Genomic DNA, 11,461 nt, shown 5'->3' with positions numbered 1-11,461 from the left:
ACCAGGCAACTGTTATAAAAGCAAACATTTAATTGGGGTTGGCTTACAGTTTCACAGGTTCAGTCCTTTATTATTATGGCAGGAAGCATGTCAGCACAGTATTGGAGGAACTGAGAGTTCTACATCTTGTTTCAAAATCAAACAGGAAAAGACTGGCTTGCACATGGCTAGACAGAGGATCTCAAAGCCCATTTGCACAGTGATATGCTTCCTCCAATAAGGCCACACCACTCCCTTGGCCAAGCATATTCAAACCATCACGTTTGCTGTCCTCTTTTGTTCAAGTGCATAATTCTAAGTTGATGGTTGTCCCTGTTTGACCAATTTTATTTCTCTGCATTGGATTCTGGGTATGTTCCTCAGTGTAATTTTCAATTTGTCATTTCCACCTATATTTTTCTTCTTTTTATCAAATTTTGTAAAATTGTACTAAATATTTGGTTTATTTTTGAGATTTCTAATCTTTTTCATATTCTCTTATTTTTGTTTTATCTATTTTTATTTACAATGTTTTATTCTTTTCATAGTTATCACTTCTTTATCTGTTTAAGTATTCTAAGGCATTTTTAACATATAAATTTTATTTTATATGTGTATTGGTTTCTACCTATGAACTACCCGACATGAGTGCTAGGAACCAAACTTGAGTCTTCTGAAAGAGGAGTGTGCACACATAACTAGTGAGCCATTTATTCAGCTCCTTAAGCTACTTTAGGAATATTGAAATAATATTTTATGTGTATGGTGTTTTGCCTGTATGTATCTCTGTGCACCATACACATACCTAGTACTTAGGGAATTCAGAAGAGAGCATTGGATAACTTGGAACTGGAATCGCAGAGAATTATGAGCCACCTCATGGGTGCTGGGAAAAATGTAACCAATTTTTTTTTTTTTTTAGATTTTTAAAAATTTACATTTAATTCCTCTTCCTGTTTTCCCCCATGAATCCCCCTATCTATTCCCCCTCCCCATGCTTCTATGAGGGTGTTCACCCACCCACCCACCCACTCCTGCCTCCTGGCCCTGGCATTCCCCTACACTGGGGCATGTAGCCTTCACAGGACCAATGGCCTCTCCTCCAATTGATGCCCAACAAGGCCATCCTCTGCTACATATGCAGCTGGAGCCATGGATGCCTACATGTGTTCTCTTTGGTTGGTGATTTAGTCCCAGGGAGCTCTGGGGCTCTGGTTGGTTGATATTGTTGTTCTTCCTATGGGGTTGCAAACCTCTTCAGCTTCTAACTCCTCCTTTAGGGACCTTGTGTTTAGTCCAATGGTTGGCTGGGAGCATCCACCTCTGTATTTGTCAGACTCTGGCAGAGCCTCTCAGGAGACAGCTATATCACACTCTTGTCAACATGCACTTTTTGGCATTCACAATAGTGTTTGGGTTTGGTGACTCTATGAGCTAGAACTCCAGGTGGGGCAGTTTCTGGATGGCCTTTCCTTCAGTCTCTGCTCCACACTTTGTCTCTGTATTTCCTCCCATGACTATTTTGTTCCCCCTTCTAAGAAGGACTGAAGCATCCACACTTTGATCCTCCTTCTTCTTGAGCTTCATGTGGTCTGTGAATTGTATCTTGGGTATTCTGAGCTTCTGGGCTAATATCCACTTATCAGTGAGTGCATAGCATGTGTGTTCTTTTGTGATTGGATTACCTCACTCAGGATGATATTTTCTAGTTCCATCCATTTGCCTAAGAATTTCATGAATTCATTGTTTTTAATAGCTGAATAGTACTCCATTGTGTAAATGTATCACATTTTCTGTATCCATTCCTCTGTCAAGGAACATCTGGGTTGTTTCCAGCTTCTGACTATTTTCTCTTTCTTTATTTATTAAAGATTTATTTATTTTATATATGTGAGTACACTGTTACTCTCTTCAGACACACCAGAAGAGGAGATCAGATCCCATTATAGATGGTTGTGAGCCATCATGTGGTTGCTGGGAATTGAACTCAGGACCTCTGGAAGAGCAGTCAGTGCTCTTACCCACTGAGCCATCTCTCCAGCCCTTACACTGGCTTTTAAGAAAACATACCAAGTAGGTATTACCTCAGGAATGCATAACTATTGCAATCTCATTTCCTCACCTTCTTAAGAGAATGAAGACTGATTTAATTGATGTCAGGACCCAAAGAAACCCAGGACAATAGTCTCACTCAGTACCTGTGGTTCCTCCCAGCATTTCTCCTCCCTCCCCCTCCCCAAAAACCTCTTCAGCCCAAGGGCTTCTGTAGCTGTCCAGCAGCCAGGGAAAACTGGGTACTTGAAAGGGAGGCTGGAAATGAAAAAGGATGGGTGGGTGAGAGAAGAATAAAGCCAAGACAAAGGTTTCTGATCAAGGCTCAAAGTTTAATATTCAGCTCTGTGTTTATATAGGGAAAACTCACAAGCCCATCCTTTGTTTCAGCTAGATTATGTTGCAAAACAAGCTCAGCAGGCAGTCTGCTCCTGTAGGAAATTACAGTTGTGGCAAAACAGAAGACTAGATCATCAGAAGACCTACTTTGGCAAACAATTAAGGTCTGTTTAGCCTGCTCAAGACTGGGGGAAGGGCACAGGCTTCCCTTCCCTCCCCCCAGTTTCTCTTTCCTATATGAACCTTCCATTTCAGCCATATGCTCTCTTGGTCTGTTTGTCCTATCTCTTCCTTCTCCTTCTCCTCTTTTGCTGATCCCCTCCATTCCCATTGCCTGGTTCAGTCTGGATCCTTCCAGATGCCTCTGTCTAAACATTTCTTTTTGCCTACAATAAAACCCTTTTCCTCAACCATATTTTTGGGCAATTATGTCCTCATTTTTATTTAGTTGAAATCTTCTTTGGAGACCAACTCTTGAGAAGATACTGAATCTTCTGTTACTTGATAAGATTTACTTGGTTCATGTAGCACTTTGAGGCTTATAGAGGTGGTTCTCAGTGTTCCCATGTTTGCCAGACATAAACATGGATGAAGCACATTCAAAGTAATTTCAAGACAATTAAAATATTTCCCCTTAGCTGGCAGTCAATAGAGTTTCTATTTGAATAAGTCTGTACTGTTGCCCTGATCCTGCCTTTCAGTATGGTCAGGAGCAAATCTCTCAGCAGGGTGTGGCATTGCACACCAGTACTTCAATATTTGGAAACATGAGGCTGGAGGATTAGGTCATCTATGGCTACATATCCAGTTCAAGGCTGACTACATGAGATCCTGTTAATGTAAATTAAATTATACCCCTCATTTAGCAACATCTTCTTTGGATTGACAGTTTAAGACTCCAGGGAGCCTTAGCTTACTGGGGACCCCCTGAGTGAACCATGTGGAGCCGGATTGATGCAAAAATTAAGAGGAATTTATTGTTCCAGTGCACTGGGGTTGTCCCAGGCCCGATGGAGAGGTGGGGACCACCAGCATCCATTTAAGGAGTTTTTATATGGTTTTCAGGGGCAGAATAGAGCAACCAGGCACAATCTGATTGGCAGAACAGTGCACCCTTTAAACTGATGGGTCTTTAGGGAATGAGGTGACAAGGACTTCCCTTCTCTGAAGGTCGACAACAGTCAATCCTTCGAAATGTGTTCCCACCCACAAGTCGGTTTCTACCCTGTGGTCTGAAAAATGGTAATTAGTCTCTCCCTTCTAGAGGGGCAAGCGTTTCATGACCTTCCCAAAGTTCCTAAGATGACCTTTTCAACTGCAGTTTCTGCCCCATACTATATACACTTATTACCACAAGCTCTACCTGTAAGTCATGTTCATCACTGGATCTTCAGTGAAGATCTGGGGAGAGGTGAAGAGAAAAGACTTTGGAGATAGGTACACCCAAATCTGAATCCCAGTTACACTATTTATTATTTGTGTGACATTTGGCAAGTTAGCCTCTCTGGACATCACATTCCTCCAGGGTAAAAGTAGAATAATAAAGCCTCCTTCATAGAACTTCTATGAAGACAAGGCTAGAAATATGGCATATGTTCAGGATGGCCTTGAACTCACTAGGTAGTTCAGGCTGTCCTTGAACTCAAAGCAATCCTACTGCCTGGTCTCCCAAGTGTTGGGGTTATAGGCATGACCCTCCATGTCCAGCTAGCTTGTCTACCCTTTATGCCTCACCACAGGTGCGAGATAGAGATGATTAGATGGCCTTTATGACTTCTTTCTGTACTGAGCATCTAGACTTGCCTACTTATGCCCATAGCCCTAACAGCTCAATTTCTTTTGCATCAAGCAGCTCAGGGATACAAACTGATTTTCTCCAAACCTCAGCATTCCCATGTAAGTTTCTTGCTCTATTGTCATAGCTCTCTTGCTTTTCTGACCCTATAAGGACACACATACTGTCTTGCAGCCAAATGGTCAAAATGGGAATGACAGCTGTAATTACCATAAACCAGAGACAAACACATTGGTTATACCATGAAAGATAACCAAAAGAAAGGTTAGAAATCCCGATGTTGGCTACTTGGAGTGGAAAAATCCTGATTTATTAATGTGAACTGGATACAGTGGGAGGATGACCATTGATGTTTATTCAGTAATTGGCAGTGGTTCAACAAAATGAAACCTCAGCTATCTGATTAAATGTCTAGGCAAAGCTTCAAATGATATCACTATTTTACTCACAGCTCTTAGATCAAATTAGAGACAAGTTAAGGATTGATAGACAGATGTCATGATAGAACAGATTTTATCGGATAATAGTCAAGCGCCACTCAACATACTGTTCTTCTTGACTTTGTGTTTTATGGCAGACAGTTTCTAGACACAGAGGTGCCAAAGCACCTGAGGCATGTTTCATCTGCCAGGTAGAGCCTGGAAAGAAATGAAGAATTTCAAGGCAGTTCATACCATAAGGAAATGGGGCTATGTTTATATTCTGTTAGTTTTGTTTCAGACGAGGTCTTGTGTAGCCTAGGTTGACTTTTAACTCACTGTGTAGCTGATGTTGACTTTGAGTTTCTGATCTACTTTCTGTCACCACCCAATTATATGGTATAGCACCATACTTGACCATAACTGAAGCTTATAAGCAACCCTGAGAAGTGGAAGAAGGAGGAAGATAGGTTCTCTGTGACATTCGGAAGTGTCTGCAGAGAAGAAACTATGTTGTAAGACATAAGCTCATTTTGTATTATATCCACATACAGGATCCACCTCTACCCAATTCCATCATATTTAAGTTCCCAGATTTAGTGACCCAGTTCTAAGTTTTATTTTATTTTATTATTTTGAGAAGAGTTCTGATGAACCCCAGGATGAACTTTGAACTTGTTACATAGCTAAGGATAATACCTTATACCTCTGATCTTTCTGCTTTCATCTTTCCAAAGGCTAATTTAATGTCTAATGTACAAATGTACATTACAATATCTAGTTTACATGGTATTTGGGTAGTGCAAGGGCTTCATGTATGCTAGACAAGCAATCTACCAACTGAACTACATCTCCATCTTTATTTTATTTATTACTTATGCAGAGTCTTACATTGCCCAGGCTAGCCTTGAACTCACTCTGTAGCTAAGACTATCCTAGAGCCCCTGATCTTTCTGCCACAACCTCCAAAGTACTGTGATCCCAAGCCTGTATCACAAACCTCAAGTAGATTCTAGATGTTTTTAACATTTCTGGCAATGGGTGCCAGTGATAGATACCTGGAGTTAAGAAGGCATTTAAAGGCCAGTGAGGTGTCTCAGTAGGTAAAAGTGCTAGCTGCACAGATCTGATAATCTGGGTTCAATTCCAAGATCTCCAAAAGTTGTCACCTGACCCCACATGTGACATGCACAAAGTTGTATTCATATGCCATATACACATACCCATCATAAATTACATTTTAAAAATTCCTTATTTATTTTATGTATGTGAGCACACTGTAGCTGTACAGATGGTTGTAAGCTTTCATGTGGTTGCTGGGAATGGAATTTTTAGGACCTCTGCTCACTCTGGTCAGCCCCACTTGCTCTGGTCAGCCCACTTGCTCAGTCCCTGCTTGCTCCAGCTCAAATATTTATTTATTATATATAAGTACACTGTAGCTGACTTCAGAAGAGGGTGTCAGATTTCATTATGGGTAGTTGTGAGCCACCATGTGGTTGCTGGGATTTGAACTCATGACCTTCAGAAGAGCAGTCAGTGCTCTTACCCACTGAGCTATCTCGCCAGCTCATACTTTTTTTTTTTTTTTAAAGAATGGGTTTAGTACCATAAATTGTACAGATTGGTTAGGATGATTGTTTTGAGTTTGTAAATTTTACCATCATAAAAAAGACTTTAAAAAAGAAAGAAAAAACAAAAAGACATGAGAACATAGTTTAGTGGCAGAGCACCTGCTTAGCATGTGCAAGGTCCTAAGTGGATCCCGGTGGGGTAGAGAGGATGGACTGAGAGACGTGCTGCTTTCTGGCTTCTTCAGAGACAAATGGAATGCTTCCAGGGAGTCCCCAGCCCCTCTGGGCTTGAAAATTCCCAGCAGAGAAGCCCAGATCTTTGCTTTTCTCCAGCATTTCCGATTGCATTCTTCTACAGCCTCCAGTATTCTTTACTTTATATTCTGAGAAATCCTTCAGAGTGACATATTTTCTGAATTTAATGTTGGCATGTTATGTTATTTCCTTTCTCTGAACATGTGCTTAAGGAAACATGACAAACTAGAGAACAAAATTAATTGTCCAAAATAGTCTTTCAGAACCTACCAAAATGATTTAGCAAGTTCATTTATTGGCCTTTGCAAGAACACATTGGCTTGATTAACCTTCTTTAGCCAGGAATTCAATCCTGACTGTCCTAGACTTTGCCTGTGAGGACCTGGTTAGACACAATCATATCAACTACTGTCCAAAGACAGTCACAGCAGCACTGGCAACCACAAAGAGAAAATACAACCTTTGAAGCTGAGTCCCAGAAGGCAGCATCCTAATTGGGAACATTGGAAAGAACCCGATTTCAACAGAAAACTGTTCATAGTTCAGTGTAAGCTTGCCTGTGTTAACGATCCCCAAGGGCTCTTTCATTTATCAAAGTTGCTGTGTCCAAAATAGATAAGGGTCATTTTTCTCTTAGACAAAGTAAAAAGGCAAATGGCTACACTATAATCAGGTTTAAGGGAGGCATGGTGTAATGGGGGCATCTGTTGAGCTAGTGGGTAGATAAATGGAGGTGCTAAGTCTGAGGATTCACTCACAGCCAGAGCAGGTATTAATGAAGTCATGCTCCCCTTCCCATACATGGGTTCCTGTTTCCTCAGTTCCAGGTGGTCTTCTTTCCCAATCTATGATACCTGTTGTATTATCGTATCCCTTTCTCCCTTCTGGTCTCCTCTCCCTCTTTCTCCCATCCTTTCCTTTTGTTTCACCCTCTCCAATATTCCCTGGACATATGAACTCTTTTTTCAAGTAATGATCCAGAAAGTCAAATTCAAAATTCAATCTTTCATTCCATGATTAAAAACAAAACCAAGAATGATTGAAATTTATTCTTTTTGTTTGTTTGTTTGTTTGTTTTAAATTTACTTATTTTATGTCGGTAGCTGTCTTCAGACACACCAGAAGAGGGCATTAGATTCCACTACAGATGGTTGTGAGCCATCATGTACTTGCTGGCAATTGAACTCAGAATCTATAGAAAAGTAGTCAGTGTTCTTAATCACTGAGCCATCTCTCCCAGTCCGAAGTTTATACTTGAACATAGTAGAATTTTCAGGTCTATAATGTCTTGAGGGAGTCCCTAGACAAACACCCACTTTTGACATTAAATCACCAGGACTAAGCATCTTGAGGGATGGTCTCCAGAGGTAAACAAGTGGAGCAGAGATTACAACCTGAGCTTCCCCAAACCCAGCTCCTCAGCCTCACGTGATAACAGTACCATCTCTGACCTGTACAAAGCACTTTCCAGTAGAGGGACTAAGCCAAGGAATGGGATAGTTTCTGTATTCCTTTATTTATGCTAAATCTAAGTATCTTCCTTCAGGTCTATTAAGTGGCAGAGACAAGGATGTCATGCCTTGAGGCATCTACTTTCCATAGAACCTTCTTAGGCATTTCCACACTTACATTTTATGAATTGAGTTGTATATGCAAATGTATGTCAACAGAACTAATATGGTTTGACTGATATGCTCTTGAATGTGAGATCAGTATTATAAAACTACTTGGGAAAAATCTGCCTGCTCAAGTTGCTGTTGTGACAGGAAGTGTTCATGAACTCCCAAAAACCACCAAGGAGCTGATTCTGATACAATGGAGTTAGGGTCTCTTTATTACAAGCTTAGTCTCCCTGCCAGCCCTGACACAACAGGAAGGGAAGGTAGATCCCCCAGCACAGTTTCAGGCAAGCATTTATAGAAGCAAGAAAGGGGTATCTACCCTGGTGTACATCTCATTGGGGGGCCATTATGACCTTTAACATAATTGGCTGGTGCTGGGAGTCAAACCATAAACTTAACTTCTGCTTTCCTCCTGATTGGTAGTTTTTAGGAAGTGAAGTGTCCGGGGTGGGCTTGAAACCTGGAGGTGTACATTTGTTTGGGAGTAACTTGGAAACTGTGCTAGACACAGGTTTTTTTTTTTTGGGGGGGGGGTGGGACCTGGAAACTGGTGTTAGACACAGGTCTTGTTGGGGGTTGCCTAAAACCTGATCTTTCATTCTCATTCTGGCTATGTTAACACAAAGCATCCTTTTAAGTGCAGTGCCCTGGGCATGAGAGAGCTCAGCTGGCTAGAGTGGTTGCAATCTAACCCAATGACCTGAGTTCCATTCCTGCAAGTTGAAAGTAGAGAATAAAATCCTGACAATTGTCCTCTGTGTACTTTGGCATGCATGCATTCAAGTAGCTAATTTGTGTAGTATTAATCTTGTACTCTGAACTCGGAATGAATGAATGCAGGTATACTCTAGGGCAGGAATAGCAGCAAATGCATGAGGAGCATACTTTGCAGTGGTAGCTTTTGGCCTGGTGAACTTACAGGCTCCTTTCAACTGCTTTACACACACCCCTTTTAGTTTTTTTAAAAAAAATTTTTCCTTTTTATTTATTATTTTCTTATATAATGCATCACAATTCAAGCCTCCTCTTTCTCCAGACTTCCCAGGTGCTACCCTATCTCTTCTCTACCCCAGATTTACTGCTCTTCATTTTCCTTCAGAAAAGAGCAGGAATCAGCTGGGCAGTGGTGGCACGTGCCTTTAATCCCAGCACTTAAGGTAGAGTTCGAGGCCAGCCTGCTCTACAGAGTTAGTTCCAGGACAGCCAGGGCTACACAGAGAAACCCTGTCTCAAGAAAACAAATCCAACCAACCAACTAAGTAAATCAACCAAGCAGGGTATATAACAAGATGTAATAAGACTAAGCACAAACTCTCATATCAAAGCTGGATGAAGCAACCCAGTAGATCGAAAAGGGTCCCAAGAGCAGGCAAAGGAGTCAGAGGCACTGCATACTGCACTGTACTTCCACTTTTAGGAGCCTCACAAAAACCCCAAGCTAAACTGTTTTTTGTTTGTTTGTTTGTTTGTTTGTTTGTTTTTGAGTAGGATCTCTACAGGCTAGCCTGGAGTTCACAATGTATCCCAGGTTTATCTAGAACTTAATATCCTCTTGGCTTAGCCTCCAGATTAACGGCATTACAGTAATATGCTACCATACCTAGTGAGTTTTTTGTTTTATGTTTTGCTATGTTTTTAAAGATTTATTTATTTATTTATTTATTTATTTATTTATTTATTTAATGTACGTGAGTGTTCTATTTGCATGTGTACCTGCATGCCAGAAGGCATCAGATCACCTTACAGATGGTCGTGAGCCACCATGTGGTTGCTGGAAATTGAACTTAGGACTTCTGGAAGAAAAGTCAGTGCTCTTAACCACCAAACCAACTCTCCAGTCCACCTAGCATTTTTAAAAAAGATTGATTTATTTATGTAGTTTACATATATAGGTGCTCTGTCTACATGTACATCTGCACATCAGAAGAGGACATCAGCTCCTCTTATAGATGGTTGTGAGCTATCATGTAGATGCTGGAAGAGCAATCAGTGTTCTTAATCACTGAAATATCTCTTCAGCCCATGCTTAGAATTAAAAAAAAAAATTTATTCTGAGACAGGTTTCATGTACCCAATATATAGAGCCTTGACCTCTTTATGTAACCAAGGATTACCTTGAATTCCTGATTTTTCTGCCTCCATATATAAGTCCTGAGATTACAGGTATATGCCACCACACTCAGTTATTGGGGGGGGGCAATTTATACACACCTAGGACTTTGTGTCTGCTAGACAAGCATTCTATCAACTGAACTGCATCTCAACCCAATCTTTGTTGTTTTTGGGACAGGACCTTATGTAGGACTGATTGGCTGCAACTCTCTTTGTAGATCAGTCTAACCCTTAACTCACAGACATCTGCCTCCAGAGTTCTGGGATTAAAGGTATGTGCCCCCATATCCTGATAAGCATCCACAATCTTGATGACATTCAATTAGTAGTCATTTTGGAGCACGTGGTATCAGTTCCCAACTTTCCTCTCAGAGCTGTGCTATCAATGTTCTCAATGTTGACAAATGTGTATTTATAATCAAACTTGGAATCAGTGTTTGGGATTTTGATTTATTGTTTATACTATCTCTAGTCAATCCTGGGTCATTGAAAGAAGGTTAGATGAGATTTCTCATGACATCTACATTGTTCTGATGCTAGGAAAAAGAACATAGGAAACTAGGTTGATGGCTGATGTTAGAGATGCGTGTTTTTTCTGAAACATGTCTTCTCAACTATTCAAATTCTTGACTGCTGTCATCTAAAGAGAGCTGGTATTTATAAGAATGAGAAATCTGTTATGGATGAATGATTCACGAATAGTCATTCATTCAGACTCCTGCAAAATATTTGTTACACACCAATAAATGTCTACTATGCCAGACCTTTGGCAGTCAAAGAAGGTTTTGAACAGACTCATGTCATGGTCAAAGCTCGCAGTCTGCTGAGGACGAGCGAAGAGTCTCCCCAGTCTTCTTTCTGAGTGATGATCAGTGATGATCGATTGGGAGAAATGGATGGAGCCTATCTCTTCTCTGTTCACATAGTCCCCACCCCAGTGATGTGCACCACATGGTACAGAGGGAATTTCACTTCCAATAAACGGCTGGAGCCATGGTACTTTTCAAAAAGGAGGAAAAAACCCCAGGGTTGTGTGAGAGAGGGATCTTGGTGTCCTTCCTAGTTCAGAAGAGACAGTTAGTAGGAAAAATTATAATTAGTCGACTGAAATTCAAACAGCTTTCTGATATTTTCATTAATTTACGCATTATAACACACACACACATATGTATATATATATATATATATATAAACAAGTTGGCTTGAAAGTCAGTAATACTTCTGCCTTAGCCTCTTGAGAACTTGGATGGCATGTATGAGCCACCACACCCAGATCATTTATGTATTTACTTCTGAATGATCTTGCTATTTGCT

This window comes from Mus caroli, chromosome 18, assembly GCF_900094665.2.
Source record: "Mus caroli chromosome 18, CAROLI_EIJ_v1.1, whole genome shotgun sequence".
NCBI lineage: Eukaryota > Metazoa > Chordata > Mammalia > Rodentia > Muridae > Mus > Mus caroli.
This window is presented reverse-complemented; position numbering follows the sequence as displayed.